General features: G+C 46.4%; 1 protein-coding gene across 1 annotated transcript in view; it reads right to left on the reverse strand.

The window, feature by feature from the left end:
- The window catches only part of LOC134996706 (zinc finger protein 260-like), a 42,892-nt gene that overhangs the window by 14,062 nt on the left and 9,413 nt on the right, over nt 1-19,417 (reverse strand). The window lies entirely within an intron of this gene.

Consider the following 19,417-nt stretch of genomic DNA (forward strand, 5'->3'; position numbering starts at 1 on the left):
GCGTGCGCTTTCCCGTGATAGCGCATACCCGCTGTTGCGTGCACCCGCTCGCACTCGGTATGCGTATTTACGGTAGGGAGTATGTAGGCGTAGCGTGCGACTCAATAGTTACATATTTTCACAATTAATGTAGTTTGTAGATCATAGTCCCTTTGATAGATTCTGAAAGTTTGGTTAATATAGAATGTCCCTGAACGGAGGAATCCCTCTTTGTATTGTACGAAGGGTCTAACAGGGGTCATACAGCAGTGTTTGGTACCCATCGGAAGAGTATTTAAATAGCAATATTCCGGTGTTGGTTTGGAGCGTATTAATCGCTCGTGCGAATAGTTATGGACATAAGAAGTTTATGTCTATTACTATTATTTACTCTTACTCAGGTATGCGGCGGGAAACCCAGTGTCCCACCCACCTGAGCTGTTTGAAATCGTCACAGCCCACCTGTATGAATCAACCTATGACCTTTTGTTATAATGCGAAGCCGAATTCCTGTGTCCAATGGACGATAAGATTGTAGAGACCATTAGATTGCATTGTGTGTGGAGCATAAAAGACGGGCCTGTGGTATCCAGCTTACACTTCTCTTCAAACGGTTCTCATTGCTGATAATCGGGAAGCTGGATGTCCAGAGGCGCTTGCGATCGTTTCCCCTTGTGCGTAAGTTCTCTCCGTAATCATATTGTCTTACTGTGAGCCATTTCTCTCATATCTCTCTCTCCCTCTCTTCTCCTTCTCTCGTATTTTCCCTTGATTAGATTGTATTGTATTGTATTGTATTGTATTTATTGTGTAGTTATTTGGTTAGGAAGTCTCTGTTATATTGTAGTGTATCATTTGTACTGTGATTCTTTTTGCAAGTATATTAGTCATAATACACATAACAGGCTTTGGACCCTAAACCCAGGTATCTGTGTATTTCTCATAGTGTTAAGTATTCACAGAGCATCGGTGACGCTCAAACAACTTTGTAGTTAATCAGGTTACACCAGGTTGCACATACACCCAGTCTCTACATAAAGTTATACTGTGTTTCTCATTGTTTTAGGTATAGATATAAAGGTATAGCGCTGTGAGCGTCTGCGCCGCTGGTGATCTCCTCGTGGTCTCGAGCGTCCGCTACGCCATAGCGAATCATTACGTTTGTCTGTAGCCAATAGCGTGCCAGTCTGTGATCTCTGGGCCGTGAGCGAACACGACGCTTGAGCGTCTCGCCTACGGCTGAGCGATCGTTACGCAACTTGCGTACCCTTACGGTACTTCTTACGTAGATAGCGTACTGTGTTCTTAGGCCTCATAAAGGGTTATAAGTACGATAAATAATTCAGCTTTATCAATTGGCGGCTCGTCCTGTCCTTCACATATCTGCACTAGGTAGATCAGCAGACATTATCCCTCAGCAAAGTGCGGGAGGTTGTCTCGTAGTGCTGACGGGATAAGCGTCTGCTTCGCTTAGATAAAGAGTGCTGAAGGAATCCGGGAACCGGAGGTAAGAACAAAACGCTTGTGTCTTTTAAAAACTGTATTTTTCTTCTGTCTTGCGTATACACGCACGTATACATCTGTATTTCCTTTTCATTTAAAATTTTCGTATATCACTATCCTGTTTGCCAGTTTTATAGTTGATAGAAAAGTGCTAAAAGAGATTTGCTGTTATTTCATAGTTTAAGAATAGAGGTAATAGTTAAAGTATAGACCAACACACGGTTTGCCTGGGAGATAAGGCGAAGTCAGTGTGGTGTGCGGTAGATGATCAGGGATCATCTACATTGATAAAAGTATAAATTGTGTTACGGTGGATCTTTGCTTTGCGTACACGTGTCCCTAACTGAGACTTGCGTACGCAATCCAAAGGCCGAGGCACGCAGCGTACATTACGCAGCGTAGCGTCCGGTTACGCCCACGTAGCTCAAGTCACGATAAGTTGATTTTTAACGCAAAAGCGATAAGACACCCAAAGCGATAAGTAACGCAACGCGGTAAATAGCGCAACAGGCGAGAAATAACGCAAGTCTATTTTTGGAAATCCAAAATTTAAATTAACAGATCCTGCTCCTAATTGGTAACACAGCTGGGCTAAAGAAAATTTCTGCGCAGAAATAGAAATAGAAGCAAAAGTGTACATGTGTTGAGTGAGTGTTTTTGTATTACAAGTTTATATAACTTTAAGGTGGAACCACAAGGAAAGTCGGGTACTCGTCAGGAACATACGTGTAAGTGACATATACGGTGGCTAGGGAGGCATCCTTGGTTAAATAATATAGGAGCATTAGAGTATAGTGGACCATAACAGACCAGGAGGTCATAAGGAGACAAGAAAGTCCGCTATAAAGGTAAGAGGCACAACCCCGGGGGTTGGTGCAGAACCCATATAGGCCATACAAGCTCTTGCTGAAGGAATTCGCAGCCGAAATTTTCGATTCCATTGATCTCTCTGTACATAAGAAGTAGTCTTATGTACTGAACGATTGTACCGCACGTCATTGTGTGCATTAGTAAACCTGACCAGTATCATTTTGCGTACAAAGGTCATAAACGCTATTTGTACATTCTGACGTGATTTGTGTAATTTTTTATTTTTGGAAGGGAAGTTCGCTGGTCACTCAGGAACTATCCAACAACCGATACTTGCTGGGGAACGCGCCCCAGTAAATAAAGGTTCACAGGGGCCCTGAGTTGGGTACAGCAGCTCTGAATACAGTGATTGCAGTACTGGCCAACGTGGGCGAGAAGTGAGTGGGGCACTTGGTAAACCGCCACCGCCAGCCTGCCCAGGACATCTTGGTTTGTCTGTAAGGGTTCACTGAAGACCTTGATATAAAGATCAAAGGAGTAGTAAGCAACACCTGCAGATTATGGGGGCCAGTTGTTCAGGTAGGGGGCGATCAACCTCGGTTCGGGTTGATTCAGAGAACCGACCAGTCGGGTCGGCAAGGTACATAATGTGTGAGAAATACGGAAGTCACACAGAAGTTTTATGTGATGAATGGGAGAGAATGACTGTACAAGACAGGGAGAAATTCCCAAGAATAGGTAGCTTCAGCCCAGAAGTGTTACAAAATATAAGGAGGAGGATATGTCTCATAAAATCAACAAAGAGACGAATTCAGCATCATGATTATTTACAGTTGTGGCAACAGGAAGGTGAGATACAGAGAGGTTTGGCTCTGGCGGCGGGATCTGGGGCAGTCAGGAAACTGATAGCCACAGCCCCACCTCCACCATACATTGCAGGAGAGAAGTTGATTGCGGAGAGAAACGCACTGGGGTGTAAAACACAAACACTTAGCAACCCTGTAAATGTTAATGATAATGTAAACCCATTAACCCATGCAAGTATTAACCCGTGCAAGTTGTACCCTGTTTTGAACTTTCCTCAGGAGTGTGATCAAGAAGACGATTCGGCAACAATTTCAGCGCTCTCTCTAGCGGCCACCATATCAGAAACCACAGTAGGAACTGCTCCACTCACGAGATTAGTGAAGGCCCCTAGCGGAGGGATAGGTGAGGTCGTGTCAACGGGTAAGTACGGCACCATGCATTATGCTGAGACAATTGTACCACAATAAGCTGTAGAATCTACACAGAGTGAAGTTGTTAAAATTAATCCAGTTAAGGTGATAGTAGTTCCCAATGGGAAAACAGATGCATCAGGAGCCACACCCGTTAGGAACATTGCCATGTATTGCCCGTTTACTAGAATGGAATTGAGGACCATAGTGTCTGAATTCCCAGACCCCAGAAAAGATTTAGTTGCAAGCCAAAAATACATCAGGGATCTAGGAAACACTTTAGAGCCCAATAATAAGGATTGGCAGATAGTGCTAAGAGCTTGCTTACCTTCCAACGTCGACTCACCTCAATTCTTAGTTGATTGTGGACTAGATAAAGATGTACCGCTTACAGATGTGTACGACAAAGATAATGTAAAAAGGATAAATTTACAGTTAAAAGAGTATTTCCCAGCCGTTGTTAAATGGAACAGAATATTCTCCATTAAACAAAAGGAGTCCGAAACGGCAGCAGAATATTTCCACCGGGCACTATTAGAAATGGCAAAATACACTGGTATAGAAGACATTAGGACCAACCCAAACCATCAAGAAGTAGCAGTATCTGTACTGATGGATGGTTTAAAGGAAACATTAAAGGCTAGGGTACAGACCTCGCAACCATGTTGGCGAGGTCTGTCAGTGTCCACCTTGAGAGAGGCTGCTATTGATCACGACAGAAACATCACCAGGCACAGAGAGTCGCAAAGTGATAAGTTAATGTCAGTAAGTATACAGGCGCTGACCACAAAGCAGCCTGCGTATGTACCATCAAATCCTGTAAGTAAGTCAACTGTGATAACATGTTATTCTTGTAACAGACAGGGACACTATGCACGAGACTGTAGAGTAAGAAATGTACAGAAATCATACCAACCCCCTAGACAACGACACAACACAAGACATTGGGATCAGGATCCACAGAGGCGGAGTTATGAGCCACATACAGGGGAAACAAAAAGATACCCCCCGAACAGAGATTGGCATGCCTCTGGTAGTTCCCAGCTAACTCCCTCACAAGTAGTTGCTGCCAGCGGGATTCAGGGAGGTCACCATACCCAATAGGGGTGTGGCCATACCTGTAATCTGCAGCCAGTAAAGTTGATTGCAAGCCTTGGAAGTGAACCCGAGGTCGCAATCAATGTAGCTGGTAAAACTTTAAACTTTCTTGTAGACACAGGGGCGGCCAAGTCAGTGATAAATTTGACAGTGGGCATGAGAACCACTGGTAGGACAATTCCAGCCATGGGAGTAACAGGAGTAGTCCAGCACTACCCTGTTAGCAAACCAGCCGAGATTACAATAGGACCTTTGCATACCAAGCATTCCTTTTTGCTGGCTGCATCGGCACCGACCAATCTCCTGGGTAGAGACTTACTGTGTAAAATGGGGTGCGTCATTTACTGTACTTCTGAAGGTGTATTCTTGGACATACCTGAGAATCACGCTCAGGAAGTACGAGACATGTTAGACTCCCCATCAAAATTAATGTCACATACCATTATGACAAATAGGAATCCATCCCAAGTAGAAGAGATGACTTCCCAGATACCAGAGTCACTTTGGACAAAAGATGGAGAGGACACTGGATTAATGGCAAACGTAGCTCCAGTAGTTGTACAAGTAAAAGATGGTAGGATAGCTCCAAAAATCCCACAGTATCCTCTGAAGCCAGAGGTGGAGTTAGGAGTTTTCCCAGTAATAGAGCGCTTGCTACAACAGGGCATTCTGGTAAGAACGTCCAGCACAGCCAATAGTCCCATCTTCCCTGTTAAAAAGAGTGGGGGGAGGGGTTACAGGCTAGTGCAGGATCTAAGGGGGATTAACAAAATAGTTGAGAGCCAGTTCCCCGTAGTGCCAAATCCAGCTGTCATCCTAATGCAAATTCCTCCCACTGCCAAATTTTTCACTGTTATTGACCTCTGCTCCGCTTTCTTTTCGGTACCTCTGCATCCTGACAGACAATATTTGTTTGCATTCACATACAGAGGAGTCCAATACACGTGGACTCGATTACCCCAAGGTTTCATAGATAGTCCAAGTATATTTTCTCAGGCTTTGCATGATTGTTTACAGTCTTTCCAACCAGAGAGTGGATCAGTATTGATACAGTATGTGGATGATTTACTGCTGTGTTCAGATTCACTGGAAGCTTCTCTGAAGGATACGAAACAGCTCCTGTTTCATCTTTCAGACACAGGACACAAGGTTTCCAAAGACAAGTTGCAATTATGCCAGACTAAGGTAAAATATTTGGGACACTGTCTAACACAAGGACTGAGACACCTGACCGCTGATAGAATCCAAGCAATTAGAGACATGACACTGCCACAAACCCAGCAACAGATTAGAACGTTTTTAGGAATGTGTGGGTATTGCCGTAATTGGATCCCAGGGTTTTCCATTTTAGCGCTACCTTTGCAGGAAATGGTCTCCTCAAACAAACCTGATAGGATTTCGCATACAGACGAGTCCGAAACAGCATTTGAGAGACTCAAACAGTGCCTAACACAGGCGCCAGCACTAGGTATGCCTGACTATGGGAAACCCTTTGAACTATACGGAACAGAAAGTGCTGGTTGCGCAGCAGGTGTACTAACCCAAAAACACGGTGATGCCAGCAGGCCAGTTGCATACTACAGCGCTCAGCTAGACACGGTAGCGCGATCCCTCCCCACATGCTTGCGAAGCGTTGCTGCAATAGCATTGCTAGTGACAAAAAGCGAAGATGTCGTGCTAGGCCACAACCTCACAATCCATACGCCACATGCAGTATCAGCCTTATTGAATTCTGCCCAAACCAGACACGTCTCATCAGCGAGGTTTACAAGATGGGAATTGGCACTAATGGCCCCAGTAAACATCACCATAAGGAGATGCAGTGCATTAAATCCTGCAACATATCTCCCAGGTGTGCCTGGTCAGGCACAAAGGGTGGAAGGTGAGAGTGATGGGGAAGGAGGATTTAATACAAAGGAAGATACACATGATTGTATGGAATATTTGACCCAAAATTTTACCGCAAGGCCTGACATCAGTGACAATCCACTGGAAGATGCAGAACTCACGTTCTACACGGACGGTAGTTGTCACAGACAGTCAGACTCGGGAGACTTGTGTACTGGATACGCAGTCGTAGATGACCAAGACACCATAGAAGCGGAACCGCTAGGCCCACCTCACTCAGCCCAGGTTGCTGAACTGGTCGCCCTAACCAGAGCATGTGAATTGGCTAAGGGTAAGTCAGCCAATATCTACACCGATTCTAGATACGCATTCGGGGTAGTCCATGATTTCGGAGCCCTATGGCGCCTCAGAAATTTCATGACGGCAGCTGGTACACCGATAGCGCATGCAGCTCACATAAAAAGGCTTCTAACAGCGATACAGGAACCCGACAGAGTGGCTGTTATCAAATGTAAAGCACATACATATAGTCAAGACCCAGTATCACTTGGTAACAGCCGAGCAGACGAAGCTGCTAAGTTAGCAGCTGCCACCCCCATACAGACAGACACCACACAACTGATGGTATTCAATACCATCAACACACAGAAGTTGTGTGAAATGCAAAATTTGTGTTCCACACAGGAAAGAGCGGTCTGGAAGGCAAAGGGATATGGCCAGGAGTCCTCAGGGCTCTGGACGGATGGACATGGTAAACCAGTGGCCCCCAGAGCATATCTTCCATGTCTGGCTGAAGCAGCTCACGGGCTGACTCATCTAGGCAAGGAGGGAATGTGCAAATTGGTAAGAGCATACTGGTGCGCCCCAGGATTCTCCTCTCATGCGAGTAAAAGAGCAATGTCATGCCTTACCTGTCTGAGAAAGAATATTGGAAAGGCAATACCTACAGAACCATCCCATATCCCACCTGCCGGCGGCCCCTTCCAGGTAATACAAATTGACTTCATTCAATTACCCCCTTGTCGGAATTTGAAATATGTACTTGTTTGTATAGATGTTTTCTCGAATTGGGTCGAAGCATTTCCAGCGGCTACAAATACCGCTATGTTTACAGCTAAGAAAATTGTACAGGAATTTGTATGTAGATATGGTATCCCTAGAATCATTGAAAGTGATAGGGGTACCCATTTTACAGGTGATGTCTTTCAAGGAATGTGTAAGTACCGTCCTCAGGCGAGTGCGAAGGTCGAAAGAGTGAACAGCACTATTAAAAATAAATTGAGTAAAGTAATGGCAGAGACAGGATTGACGTGGCCAGAAGCTTTACCCATTGTTTTGTATAGCATCAGAACCACTCCCAGGCCCCCTCTTAATCTGTCCCCCTTTGAAATCTTGTTTGGTCGACAACCGCATGTCATGATTAACCCTCAGGATGATTTGAAATGTAACAATGAAGTAACTGTAAAGTACTTGATTAACATGAGTAAACAGTTAAGTAATCAAAATGATAATCTGAAGTTAGTGATTCCTGATCTACCTGATAGTAATTGTCATGACATTGAACCTGGGGATTATGTAATGATACGAAATTTTCTACGCTCAGGTTGTCTTATTGATAGATGGGAAGGACCATACCAGGTCTTATTGACTAGCACCACAGCATTGAAGGTTGCTGAGAGAGAGACTTGGGTCTATTCATCCCACTGCAAGAAGGTTGCTGATCCAGAGAAGTCCCGTGATAAGGAACAGACGGTAGAGGTTGTATCACTGGAGTGTCTGTTCCAGGAGGACTGAGGCGGCACCTGAGTCTTGAAGACCGAAAGCAGTTGTCGACTCCCCAATCCCTTTTATTGTTTTTTTCCACTTCCCATCCCCTCTCCCTTGAAATTTCTTTTTCCCCCTTCTCATTCTTCTCCATTGCCTCCTCAAAGATGGACTTGCCCCAGGAGACTGTGATCCGGATTTTCCTGTTGACCATGATGTTGACCAGAGCAGTCTGTTCCGGCGAGAGTACCATGGAGGTCAAGAGAGGTTCTGGAATGGGTTCCGATTATGATGATGGAGGCATAGTTTTCCAAGATCAACCTAACCAACAAGCAAAGGCGAGTATCAGAAAACGATCCGATAGAAGAAATTGTGATGGATTGTTAGCTGAAGAAAACTGTATCTGTAGGCTCTGTGATAATTTGGTTGAGGATGGGTGCATAAAGAAATGCCAATCCAGTTTTAATATCCATATGGACCGGCATCCATTGAGTGACTATCACTCCTTAGTGGGTAATGTGTTAAACAAAACCGATTGTTGGGTATGCTCTCAAGTACCTCAGGGTCATAGCAAATCAGGGCTAGTACCATTTCCTTTAACGATAGGGGAGGTACTTGAGTTAAATGGTGGGAGACCGGTGGACAGGAGGTTTAATATCTCCAGCCCTCCTAGCTTGAAGCTCCACCAATACCATGTGGATAGGTCCCTCTTATGTTTCAACATCTCCAATCCCCGAAAGCCGGGAAATTGGGAAGTGTCATGGAGCAACCTAACCATGACCTTCTCGCATAGAGCAGATAGAATGCCTACAGATACAGAGCTTGTACGCCACATAGCCAGTAGAGGAAAATCTTTCCGGTATAGGTACACCTTAGGAAATAGGATTACTAGAGTTGGAGAAGTATCACCAGGATACTGTGCACATATCGTACAGCCTGATACGTGCATTAAGCAGATGGAAGAATTAGGATCAGGAGATTTCACCTGGAAGGTGTGTAATATGGTAATGTCCTTCTCCGTCCCTTATGTTCTCCCCGATGATGCATATTTCATATGCGGGAGAAAGGCGTACAAGTGGCTTGCCCCAAACTCTGAAGGATTGTGTTATATTGGAAAAGTATTGCCTGAAGTGATGACTGTAACACATGACAAAATGAAAGACATACACCGTGGTGCCCAAGCTCCTTATACTCACACTCATTACGAGCACCGAGTTAAAAGACAACTGTCAGAAAGGTTAGAGCATCCGGCCTCTGATCTGATCCATGAATCCACCGGGATTCAGGTTCTGGTGGCGTTAGATTTCACTCGCACCGCTCGAGGAGTGATGAATTATAGATACATTTCCGCACTCGCCAATTTGTTAGATAATATCACTGAAATGTATGACGACACGTTTAGATACACTGGAAGAGAACTCCAAGCTTACAAAACAGAACTGGTACAGCATAGAATGGTTCTTAATTACCTCACAGCAGTAACAGGCGGATATTGTGTTACATTGGCAACACAGTACGGCGTGAAGTGTTGCACGTATATCACGAATAGCACCGAGGATCCGGTAGAGGTCATAGACCAAAAGATGGACGATATTCTCCAATTAAAGTGGGAATTTCGCCGAAAACACAATCTCACTCTTGCTGCTGTAGGTAATGAGCTGACTGGTTGGGTGTCATGGTTGAACCCGCGAAATTGGTTCTCCGGTTTGGGAGACTGGGCTCAAGGAGTCATAATGGATGTTGGAAAGTTTCTCCTATGTATTTTAGGTGTTGTTATATCTATTGGATTGATATTTAGATGCGGGCAGGCTTTAATGAGGTGCAAACAAAGTACAAGAGTGATGAGTTTGAGGAGTGAGGAAACTGTAATTAACCTAGATTTGATTTATGACCCAATGATAGAAACCATGATGTGATGAAAATGCGATTATACGGTCCGTTTCTTTCACCTGTTTTTCTGATTTTCTCCAAGATAAAAAGACCCCCTTGGACGAGGAAGTTGACGAAGACGCTATACAGACAACGGATGGACCAAAGAAGGAGTTTTGACCACTTGAGAAATGGACATTTGATGACCTTTGCCATGGATCCCCAGTTTCCCTAGTATTCTTAAACTTACGCTAGCCCAACATTTTTTGTAAATCTAATGGCATTGACAAAGCTTGTTGCTCATGCCTAACGAGCAAAACAGCGCAAAGAAGACGACTTTCAACTGATACCGAACAAAACTTCAACGACAGATGTACATTTACCTGACATAGAATATCATTGCATTTTCCATAAGTGTTCTTTATCTTCATCTCTACAACCCTCAGGTAATGACACACATAGTCGATAGGGAATACAGGCACAGATATCAGCAACCACATACTTCCCCTATTCATGTATCATCAACTAAAATGTGCATCCCCATTTTGTTACAACTGAAAACCGAAATGAGCTCGGTAGAGTTTGACAGCCCATCCACAGACCCTTGATACGGGATAAGAAGGAATTCAAATGTATACTTCGCAATACCTCGAAGCTTGATTTACAACACGTACGGCACGATGATACATGACCCCCCAAACATGGACTCGTACACACATGCTTCTGCTATCTCACTAGGTCATACCCTCTTCACACCTACTCCTCTCTCCTCCCTTACCCAACCATGGAAATTAATTAACCCCTGACATATATTTTTCTCCTTTTGAAATGTTTTAGAAGGTGGCAGTTATTATTGACTGCCAAAGGGTGGACTGTCAAAGTCAGAAAAATATCCCTACACACACTGCCATATTTGCACCTCACACTGGTCCGCGCTGCGCATGCGTGCGCTTTCCCGTGATAGCGCATACCCGCTGTTGCGTGCACCCGCTCGCACTCGGTATGCGTATTTACGGTAAAGAGTATATAGTCGTAGCGTGCGACTCAACAGTTACATATTTTCACAATTAATGTAGTTTGTAGATCATGGTCCCTTTGATAGATTCTGAAAGTTTGGTTAATATAGAATGTCCCTGAACGGAGGAATCCCTCTTTGTATTGTACGAAGGGTCTAACAGGGGTCATACAGCAGTGTTTGGTACCCATCGGAAGAGTATTTAAATAGCAATATTCCGGTGTTGGTTTGGAGCGTATTAATCGCTCGTGCGAATAGTTATGGACATAAGAAGTTTATGTCTATTACTATTATTTACTCTTACTCAGGTATGCGGCGGGAAACCCAGTGTCCCACCCACCTGAGCTGTTTGAAATCGTCACAGCCCACCTGTATGAATCAATCTATGACCTTTTGTTATAATGCGAAGCCGAATTCCTGTGTCCAATGGACGATAAGATTGTAGAGACCATTAGATTGCATTGTGTGTGGAGCATAAAAGACGGGCCTGTGGCATCCAGCTTACACTTCTCTTCAAACGGTTCTCATTGCTGATAATCGGGAAGCTGGATGTCCAGAGGCGCTTGCGATCGTTTCCCCTTGTGCGTAAGTTCTCTCCGTAATCATATTGTCTTACTGTGAGCCATTTCTCTCATATCTCTCTCTCCCTCTCATCTCCTTCTCTCGTATTTTCCCTTGATTAGATTGTATTGTATTGTATTGTATTGTATTTATTGTGTAGTTATTTGGTTAGGAAGTCTCTGTTATATTGTAGTGTATCATTTGTACTGTGATTCTTTTTGCAAGTATATTAGTCATAATACACATAATAGGCTTTGGACCCTAAACCCAGGTATCTGTGTATTTCTCATAGTGTTAAGTATTCACAGAGCATCGGTGACGCTCAAACAACTTTGTAGTTAATCAGGTTACACCAGGTTGCACATACACCCAGTCTCTACATAAAGTTATACTGTGTTTCTCATTGTTTTAGGTATAGATATAAAGGTATAGCGCTGTGAGCGTCTGCGCCGCTGGTGATCTCCTCGTGGTCTCGAGCGTCCGCTACGCCATAGCGAATCATTACGTTTGTCTGTAGCCAATAGCGTGCCAGTCTGTGATCTCTGGGCCGTGAGCGAACACGACGCTTGAGCGTCTCGCCTACGGCTGAGCGATCGTTACGCAACTTGCGTACCCTTACGGTACTTCTTACGTAGATAGCGTACTGTGTTCTTAGGCCTCATAAAGGGTTATAAGTACGATAAATAATTCAGCTTTATCACCAGTCATCACCCAGACACATTTCCCTGGTGTTACTGTACATTGTCCCATTCCCAGCAGTCACCTCTCCAGTCATCACCCAGATACGTCCGCTGGTGTTACTGTATAATGTCCCATTCCCAGCAGTCACCTCTCCAGTCATCACCCAGACACATCCCCTGGTGTTACTGTATAATGCCCCATTCCCAGCAGTGACCTCTCCAGTCACCACTGAAACACATCCCTTGGTGTTACTGTATAATGTCCCATTCCCAGCAGTCACCTCTCCAGTCATCACCCAGACACATTCCCCTGGTGTTACTGTACATTGTCCCATTCCCAGCAGTCACCTCTCCAGTCATCACCCAGACACGTCCCCCGATGTTACTGTATAATGCCCCATTCCCAGCAGTCACCTCTCCGGTCATCACCCAGACACATCCCCTGGTGTTACTGTATAATGTCCCATTCCCAGCAGTCACCTCTCCAGTCATCACCCAGACACATCCCCTGGTGTTACTGTATAATGTCCCATTCCCGGCAGTCACCTCTCCAGTCAACACCCAGAAACATCCCCTGGTGTTACTGTATAATGTCCCATTCCCAGCAGTCACCTCTCCAGTCATCACCCAGACACGTCCCCTGGTGTTACTGTATAATGTCCCATTCCCAGCAGTCACCTCCCCAGTCATCACCCAGACACGTCCCCTGGTGTTACTGTATAATGTCCCATTCCCAGAAATCACCTCTCCAGTTATCACCCAGACACATCGCCTGGTGTTTATGTATAATGTACCATTCCCAGCAGTCACCTCTCCGGTCATCACGCAGACATGTCTCCTGGTGTTACTGTATAATGCCCCATTCCCAACAGTCACCTCTCCAGTCTTCACACAGACACGTCCCCTGGTGTTACTGTATAATGCCCCATTTCCAGCAGTCACCTCTCCAGTCATCACCCAGACACATCCCCCGGTGTTACTGTATAATACACCATTCCCAGCAGTCACCCAGACACATTCCCCGGTGTTACTGTATAAATAAGAATTTACTTACCGATAATTCTATTTCTCGTAGTCCGTAGTGGATGCTGGGGACTCCGTCAGGACCATGGGGAATAGCGGCTCCGCAGGAGACAGGGCACAAAAGTAAAAGCTTTAGGATCAGGTGGTGTGCACTGGCTCCTCCCCCTATGACCCTCCTCCAAGCCTCAGTTAGGATACTGTGCCCGGACGAGCGTACACAATAAGGAAGGATTTTGAATCCCGGGTAAGACTCATACCAGCCACACCAATCACACTGTACAACCTGTGATCTGAACCCAGTTAACAGCATGATAACAGCGGAGCCTCTGAAAAGATGGCTCACAACAATAATAACCCGATTTTTGTAACAATAACTATGTACAAGTATTGCAGACAATCCGCACTTGGGATGGGCGCCCAGCATCCACTACGGACTACGAGAAATAGAATTATCGGTAAGTAAATTCTTATTTTCTCTGACGTCCTAAGTGGATGCTGGGGACTCCGGCAGGACCATGGGGATTATACCAAAGCTCCCAAACGGGCGGGAGAGTGCGGATGACTCTGCAGCACCGAATGAGAGAACTCCAGGTCCTCCTCAGCCAGGGTGTGCCCCTGACCAAGTAGCAGCTCGGCAAAGTTGTAAAGCCGAGACCCCTCGGGCAGCCGCCCAAGATGAGCCCACCTTTCTTGTGGAATGGGCATTTACATATTTTGGCTGTGGCAGGCCTGCCACAGAATGTGCAAGCTGAATTGTACTACACATCCAACTAGCAATCGTCTGCTTAGAAGCAAGAGCACCCAGTTTGTTGGGTGATACAGGATAACAGCAAGTCAGTTTTCCTGACTCCAGCCGTCCTGGAAACCTATATTTTCAGGGCCCTGACAACATCTAGCAACTTGGAGTCCTCCAAGTCCCTAGTAGCCGCAGGTACCACAATAAGCTGGTTCAGGTGAAACGCTGACACCACCTTAGGGAGAAACTGGGGACGAGTCCGCAGCTCTGCCCTGTCCGAATGGACAATCAGATATGGGCTTTTGTGAGACAAAGCCGCCAATGCTGACACTCGCCTGGCCGAGGCCAGGGCCAACATCATGGTCACTTTCCATGTGAGATATTTCAACTCCACAGATTTGAGCGGTTTAAACCAATGTGATTTGAGGAATCCCAGAACTACGTTGAGATCCCACAGTGCCACTGGAGGCACAAAAGGGGGTTGTATATGCAGTACTCCCTTGACAAACGTTTGGACTTCAGGAACTGAAGCCAATTCTTTCTGGAAGAAAATCGACAGGGCCGAAATTTGAACCTTAATGGACCCCAATTTGAGGCCCATAGACACTCCTGTTTGCAGGAAATGCAGGAATCGACCGAGTTGAAATTTCTTCGTGGGGCCTTCCTGGCCTCACACCACGCAACATATTTTCGCCACATGTGGTGATAATGTTGTGCGGTCACCTCCTTCCTGGCTTTGACCAGGGTAGGAATGACCTCTTCCGGAATGCCTTTTTCCCTTAGGATCCGGCGTTCAACCGCCATGCCGTCAAACGCAGCCGCGGTAAGTCTTGGAACAGACATGGTACTTGCTGAAGCAAGTCCCTTCTTAGCGGCAGAGGCCATGAGTCCTCTGTGAGCATCTCTTGAAGTTCCGGGTACCAAGTCCTTCTTGGCCAATCCGGAGCCACGAGTATAGTTCTTACTCCTCTACATCTTATAATTCTCAGTACCTTGGGTATGAGAAACAGAGGAGCGAACACATACACCGACTGGTACACCCACGGTGTTACCAGAACGTCCACAGCTATTGCCTGAGGGTCTCCTGACCTGGCGCAATACCTGTCCAGTTTTTTGTTCAGGCGGGACGCCATCATGTCCACCTTTGGTCTTTCCCAACGGTTCACAATCATGTGGAAGACTTCCCGATGAAGTCCCCACTCTCCCGGGTGGAGGTCGTGCCTGCTGAGGAAGTCTGCTTCCCAGTTGTCCACTCCCGGAATGAACACTGCTGACAGTGCTATCACATGATTTTCCGCCCAGCGAAGAATCCTTGCAGTTTCTGCCATTGCCCTCCTGCTTCTTGTGCCGCCCTGTCTGTTTACGTGGGCGACTGCCGTGATGTTGTCCCACTGGATCAATACCGGCTGACCTTGAAGCAGAGGTCTTGCTAAGCTTAGAGCATTGTAAATTGCCCTTAGCTCCAGTATATTTATGTGGAGAGAAGTCTCCAGACTTGATCACACTCCTTGGAAATTTTTTCCCTTTGTGACTGCTCCCCAGCCTCTCAGGCTGGCATCCGTGGTCACCAGGACCCAGTCCTGAATGCCGAATCTGCGGCCCTTTAGTAGATGAGCACTCTGCAGCCACCACAGAAGAGACACCCTTGTCCTTAGAGACAGGGTTATCCGCTGATGCATCTGAAGATGCTATCCGGACCATTTTTACAGCAGATCCCACTGAAAAGTTCTTGCGTGAAATCTGCCGAATGGAATCGCTTCGTAAGAAGCCACCATTTTTCCCAGGACCCTTGTGCAATGATGCACTGACACTTTTCCTGGTTTTAGGAGGTTCCTGACTAGCTCGGATAACTCCCTGGCTTTCTCCTCTGGGAGAAACACCTTTTTCTGGACTGTGTCCAGAATCATCCCTAGGAACAGCAGACGTGTCGTCGGAAACAGCTGCAATTTTGGAATATTTAGAATCCACCCGTGCTGTCGTAGAACTACTTGAGATAGTGCTACTCCGACCTCCAACTGTTCTCTGGACCTTGCCCTTATCAGGAGATCGTCCAAGTAAGGGATAATTTAAGACACCTTTTCTTTGAAGAAGAATCATCATTTCGGCCATTACCTTGGTAAAGACCCGGGGTGCCGTGGACAATCCAAGCGGCAGCGTCTGAAACTGATAGTGACAGTTCTGTACCACGAACCTGAGGTACCCTTGGTGAGAAGGGCAAATTGGGACATGGAGGTAAGCATCCTTGATGTCCAGGGACACCATATAGTCCCCTTCTTCCTGGTTCGCTATCACTGCTCTGAGTGACTCCATCTTGATTTGAACCTTTGTATGTAAGTGTTCAAATATTTCAGATTTAGAATAGGTCTCACCGAGCCGTCTGGCTTCAGTACCACAATATAGTGTGGAATAGTACCCCTTTCCTTGTTGTAGGAGGGGTACTTTGATTATCACCTGCTGGAAATACAGCTTGTGAATTGTTTCCAATACTGCCTCCCTGTCGGAGGGAGACGTTGGTAAAGCAGACTTCAGGAACCTGCGAGGGGGAGACGTCTCGAATTTCCAATCTGTACCCCTGGGATACTACTTGTAGGATCCAGGGGTCCACTTGCGAGTGAGCCCACTGCGCGCTGAAACTCTTGAGACGACCCCCCACCGCACCTGAATCCGCTTGTACGGCCCCAGCGTCATGCTGAGGACTTGGCAGAAGCGGTTCTGTTCCTGGGAATGGGCTGCCTGCTGCAGTCTTCTTCCCTTTCCTCTATCCCTGGGCAGATATGACTGGCCTTTTGCCCGCTTGCCCTTATGGGGACGAAAGGACTGAGGCTGAAAAGACGGTGTCTTTTTCTGCTGAGATGTGACTTGGGGTAAACCCAAATAAGTCCTCCCCTTTATACGGCAATACTTCCATGTGCCGTTTGGAATCTGCATCACCTGACCACTGTCGTGTCCATAAACATCTTCTGGCAGATATGGACATCGCACTTACTCTTGATGCCAGAGTGCAAATATCCCTCTGTGCATCTCGCATATATAGAAATGCATCCTTTAAATGCTCTATAGTCAATAAAATACTGTCCCTGTCAAGGGTATCAATATTTTCAGTCAGGGAATCCGACCAAGCCACCCCAGCGCTGCACATCCAGGCTGAGGCGATCGCTGGTCGCAGTATAACACCAGTATGTGTGTATATACTTTTTAGGATATTTTCCAGCCTCCTATCAGCTGGCTCCTTGAGGGCGGCCGTATCTGGAGACGGTAACGCCACTTGTTTTGATAAGCGTGTGAGCGCCTTATCCACCCTAAGGGGTGTTTCCCAACGCGCCCTAACTTCTGGCGGGAAAGGATATAACGCCAATAATTTTCTATCGGGGGAAACCCACGCATCATCACACACTTCATTTAATTTATCTGATTCAGGAAAAACTACAGGTAGTTTTTTCACACCCCACATAATACCCCTTTTTTGTGGTACTTGTAGTATCAGAAATATGTAACACCTCCTTCATTGCCCTTAACATGTAACGTGTGGCCCTAATGGAAAATACGTTTGTTTCTTCACCGTCGACACTGGAGTCAGTGTCCATGTCTGTGTCTGTGTCGACCGACTGAGGTAAATGGGCGTTTTAAAGCCCATGACGGTGTTTGAGATGCCTGGACAGGTACTAATTGGTTTGCCGGCCGTCTCATGTCGTCAACCGACCTTGCAGCGTGTTGACATTATCACGTAATTCCCTAAATAAGCCATCCATTCCGGTGTCGACTCCCTAGAGAGTGACATCACCATTACAGGCAATTGCTCCGCCTCCTCACCAACATCGTCCTCATACATGTCGACACACACGTACCGACACACAGCACACACACAGGGAATGCTCTGATAGAGGACAGGACCCCACTAGCCCTTTGGGGAGACAGAGGGAGAGTTTGCCAGCACACACCAAAACGCTATAATTAAACAGGGACAACCTTATATAAGTGTTTTCCCTTATAGCATCTTAATATATAATAATATCGCCAAATAAGTGCCCCCCCTCTCTGTTTTAACCCTGTTTCTGTAGTGCAGTGCAGGGGAGAGCCTGGGAGCCTTCCTAGCAGCGGAGCTGTGTAGGAAAATGGCGCTGTGTGCTGAGGAGAATAGGCCTCGCCCCCTTTTCGGCGGGCTTCTTCTCCCGTTTTTCTGACAACCTGGCAGGGGTTAAATACATCCATATAGCCCCAGAGGCTATATGTGATGTATTTTTAGCCAGCATAGGTACTTTCATTGCTGCCCAGGGCGCCCCCCCCAGCGCCCTGCACCCTCAGTGACCGTTGGTGTGAAGTGTGCTGAGAGCAATGGCGCACAGCTGCAGTGCTGTGCGCTACCTCATGAAGACTGAGAAGTCTTCAGCCGCCGATTTCTGGACCTCTTCTCTCTTCAGCATCTGCAAGGGGTCGGCGGCGCGGCTCCGGTGACCCATCCAGGCTGTACCTGTGATCGTCCTTCTGGAGCTAGTGTCCAGTAGCCTAAGAAGCCAATCCATCCTGCACGCAGGTGAGTTCACTTCTTCTCCCCTAAGTCCCTCGTTGCAGTGATAATGGTTGTAAAGGTCAGCGCACTAATTGGTTGGTGAGGGTATGTAATGGGTGTGTGATGGTCTGGGTGAAGTTTGTGTACCACGTGGATGTGTGTGTTAATGATGGTCACTCTAACCGTTGGATTGCCGTGTGCATCTAGTTTTATTTTTGTTTTTATTTTTAAAAAGTGTTCATACAGTATCAAGGTTGTCCTTATTGGCAACAACCTATGAGGATTAGATAATGGTTCCTTTCAGTTATTTGTCCACCTCTTTCAGGTGTGTCCTGCAGACTACCCTTTATTTTGTATACCTTCCTAGTGGTATACAAGATGGACCCCAGTTCAGGTGAATGTCAGGTGTACCCTGCGGGTCACCTTTACCATAGGGGTGATGAGAGCCTATGTTCCCTCTGAGTCTGGATGCTGGATGGTGTCTATGGAGTATGATCAGTGCGGCGTCCCGCCTGTCATACACCTTCTGTGTGCAGCACTGAGGTGTGAGAGAGTGGGCTGTGTGCACTGACACTTACCGCCGTGGACAGGATTTTCTGCTGCCTGTCGCCGGTGAGCCGCGTCTCTGCTGTTCCCCCCTCAGGCTGTCAGTCCTCCGTTACCTCCGTCTTTCTTAGTAGATGTTCTCCCCAGCGGCAGAGGAAGGCCTCCAAGGGCCGAAACGCGTTTGAGCATTTCACTAACACGATCCACAACAGCAGCACGATCAAGTAGAAGTAGCAGCACCAGAGACGGCATCCGGTCACG

Source organism: Pseudophryne corroboree, unplaced genomic scaffold (genome assembly GCF_028390025.1).
Source record: "Pseudophryne corroboree isolate aPseCor3 unplaced genomic scaffold, aPseCor3.hap2 scaffold_1426, whole genome shotgun sequence".
Lineage (NCBI taxonomy): Eukaryota > Metazoa > Chordata > Amphibia > Anura > Myobatrachidae > Pseudophryne > Pseudophryne corroboree.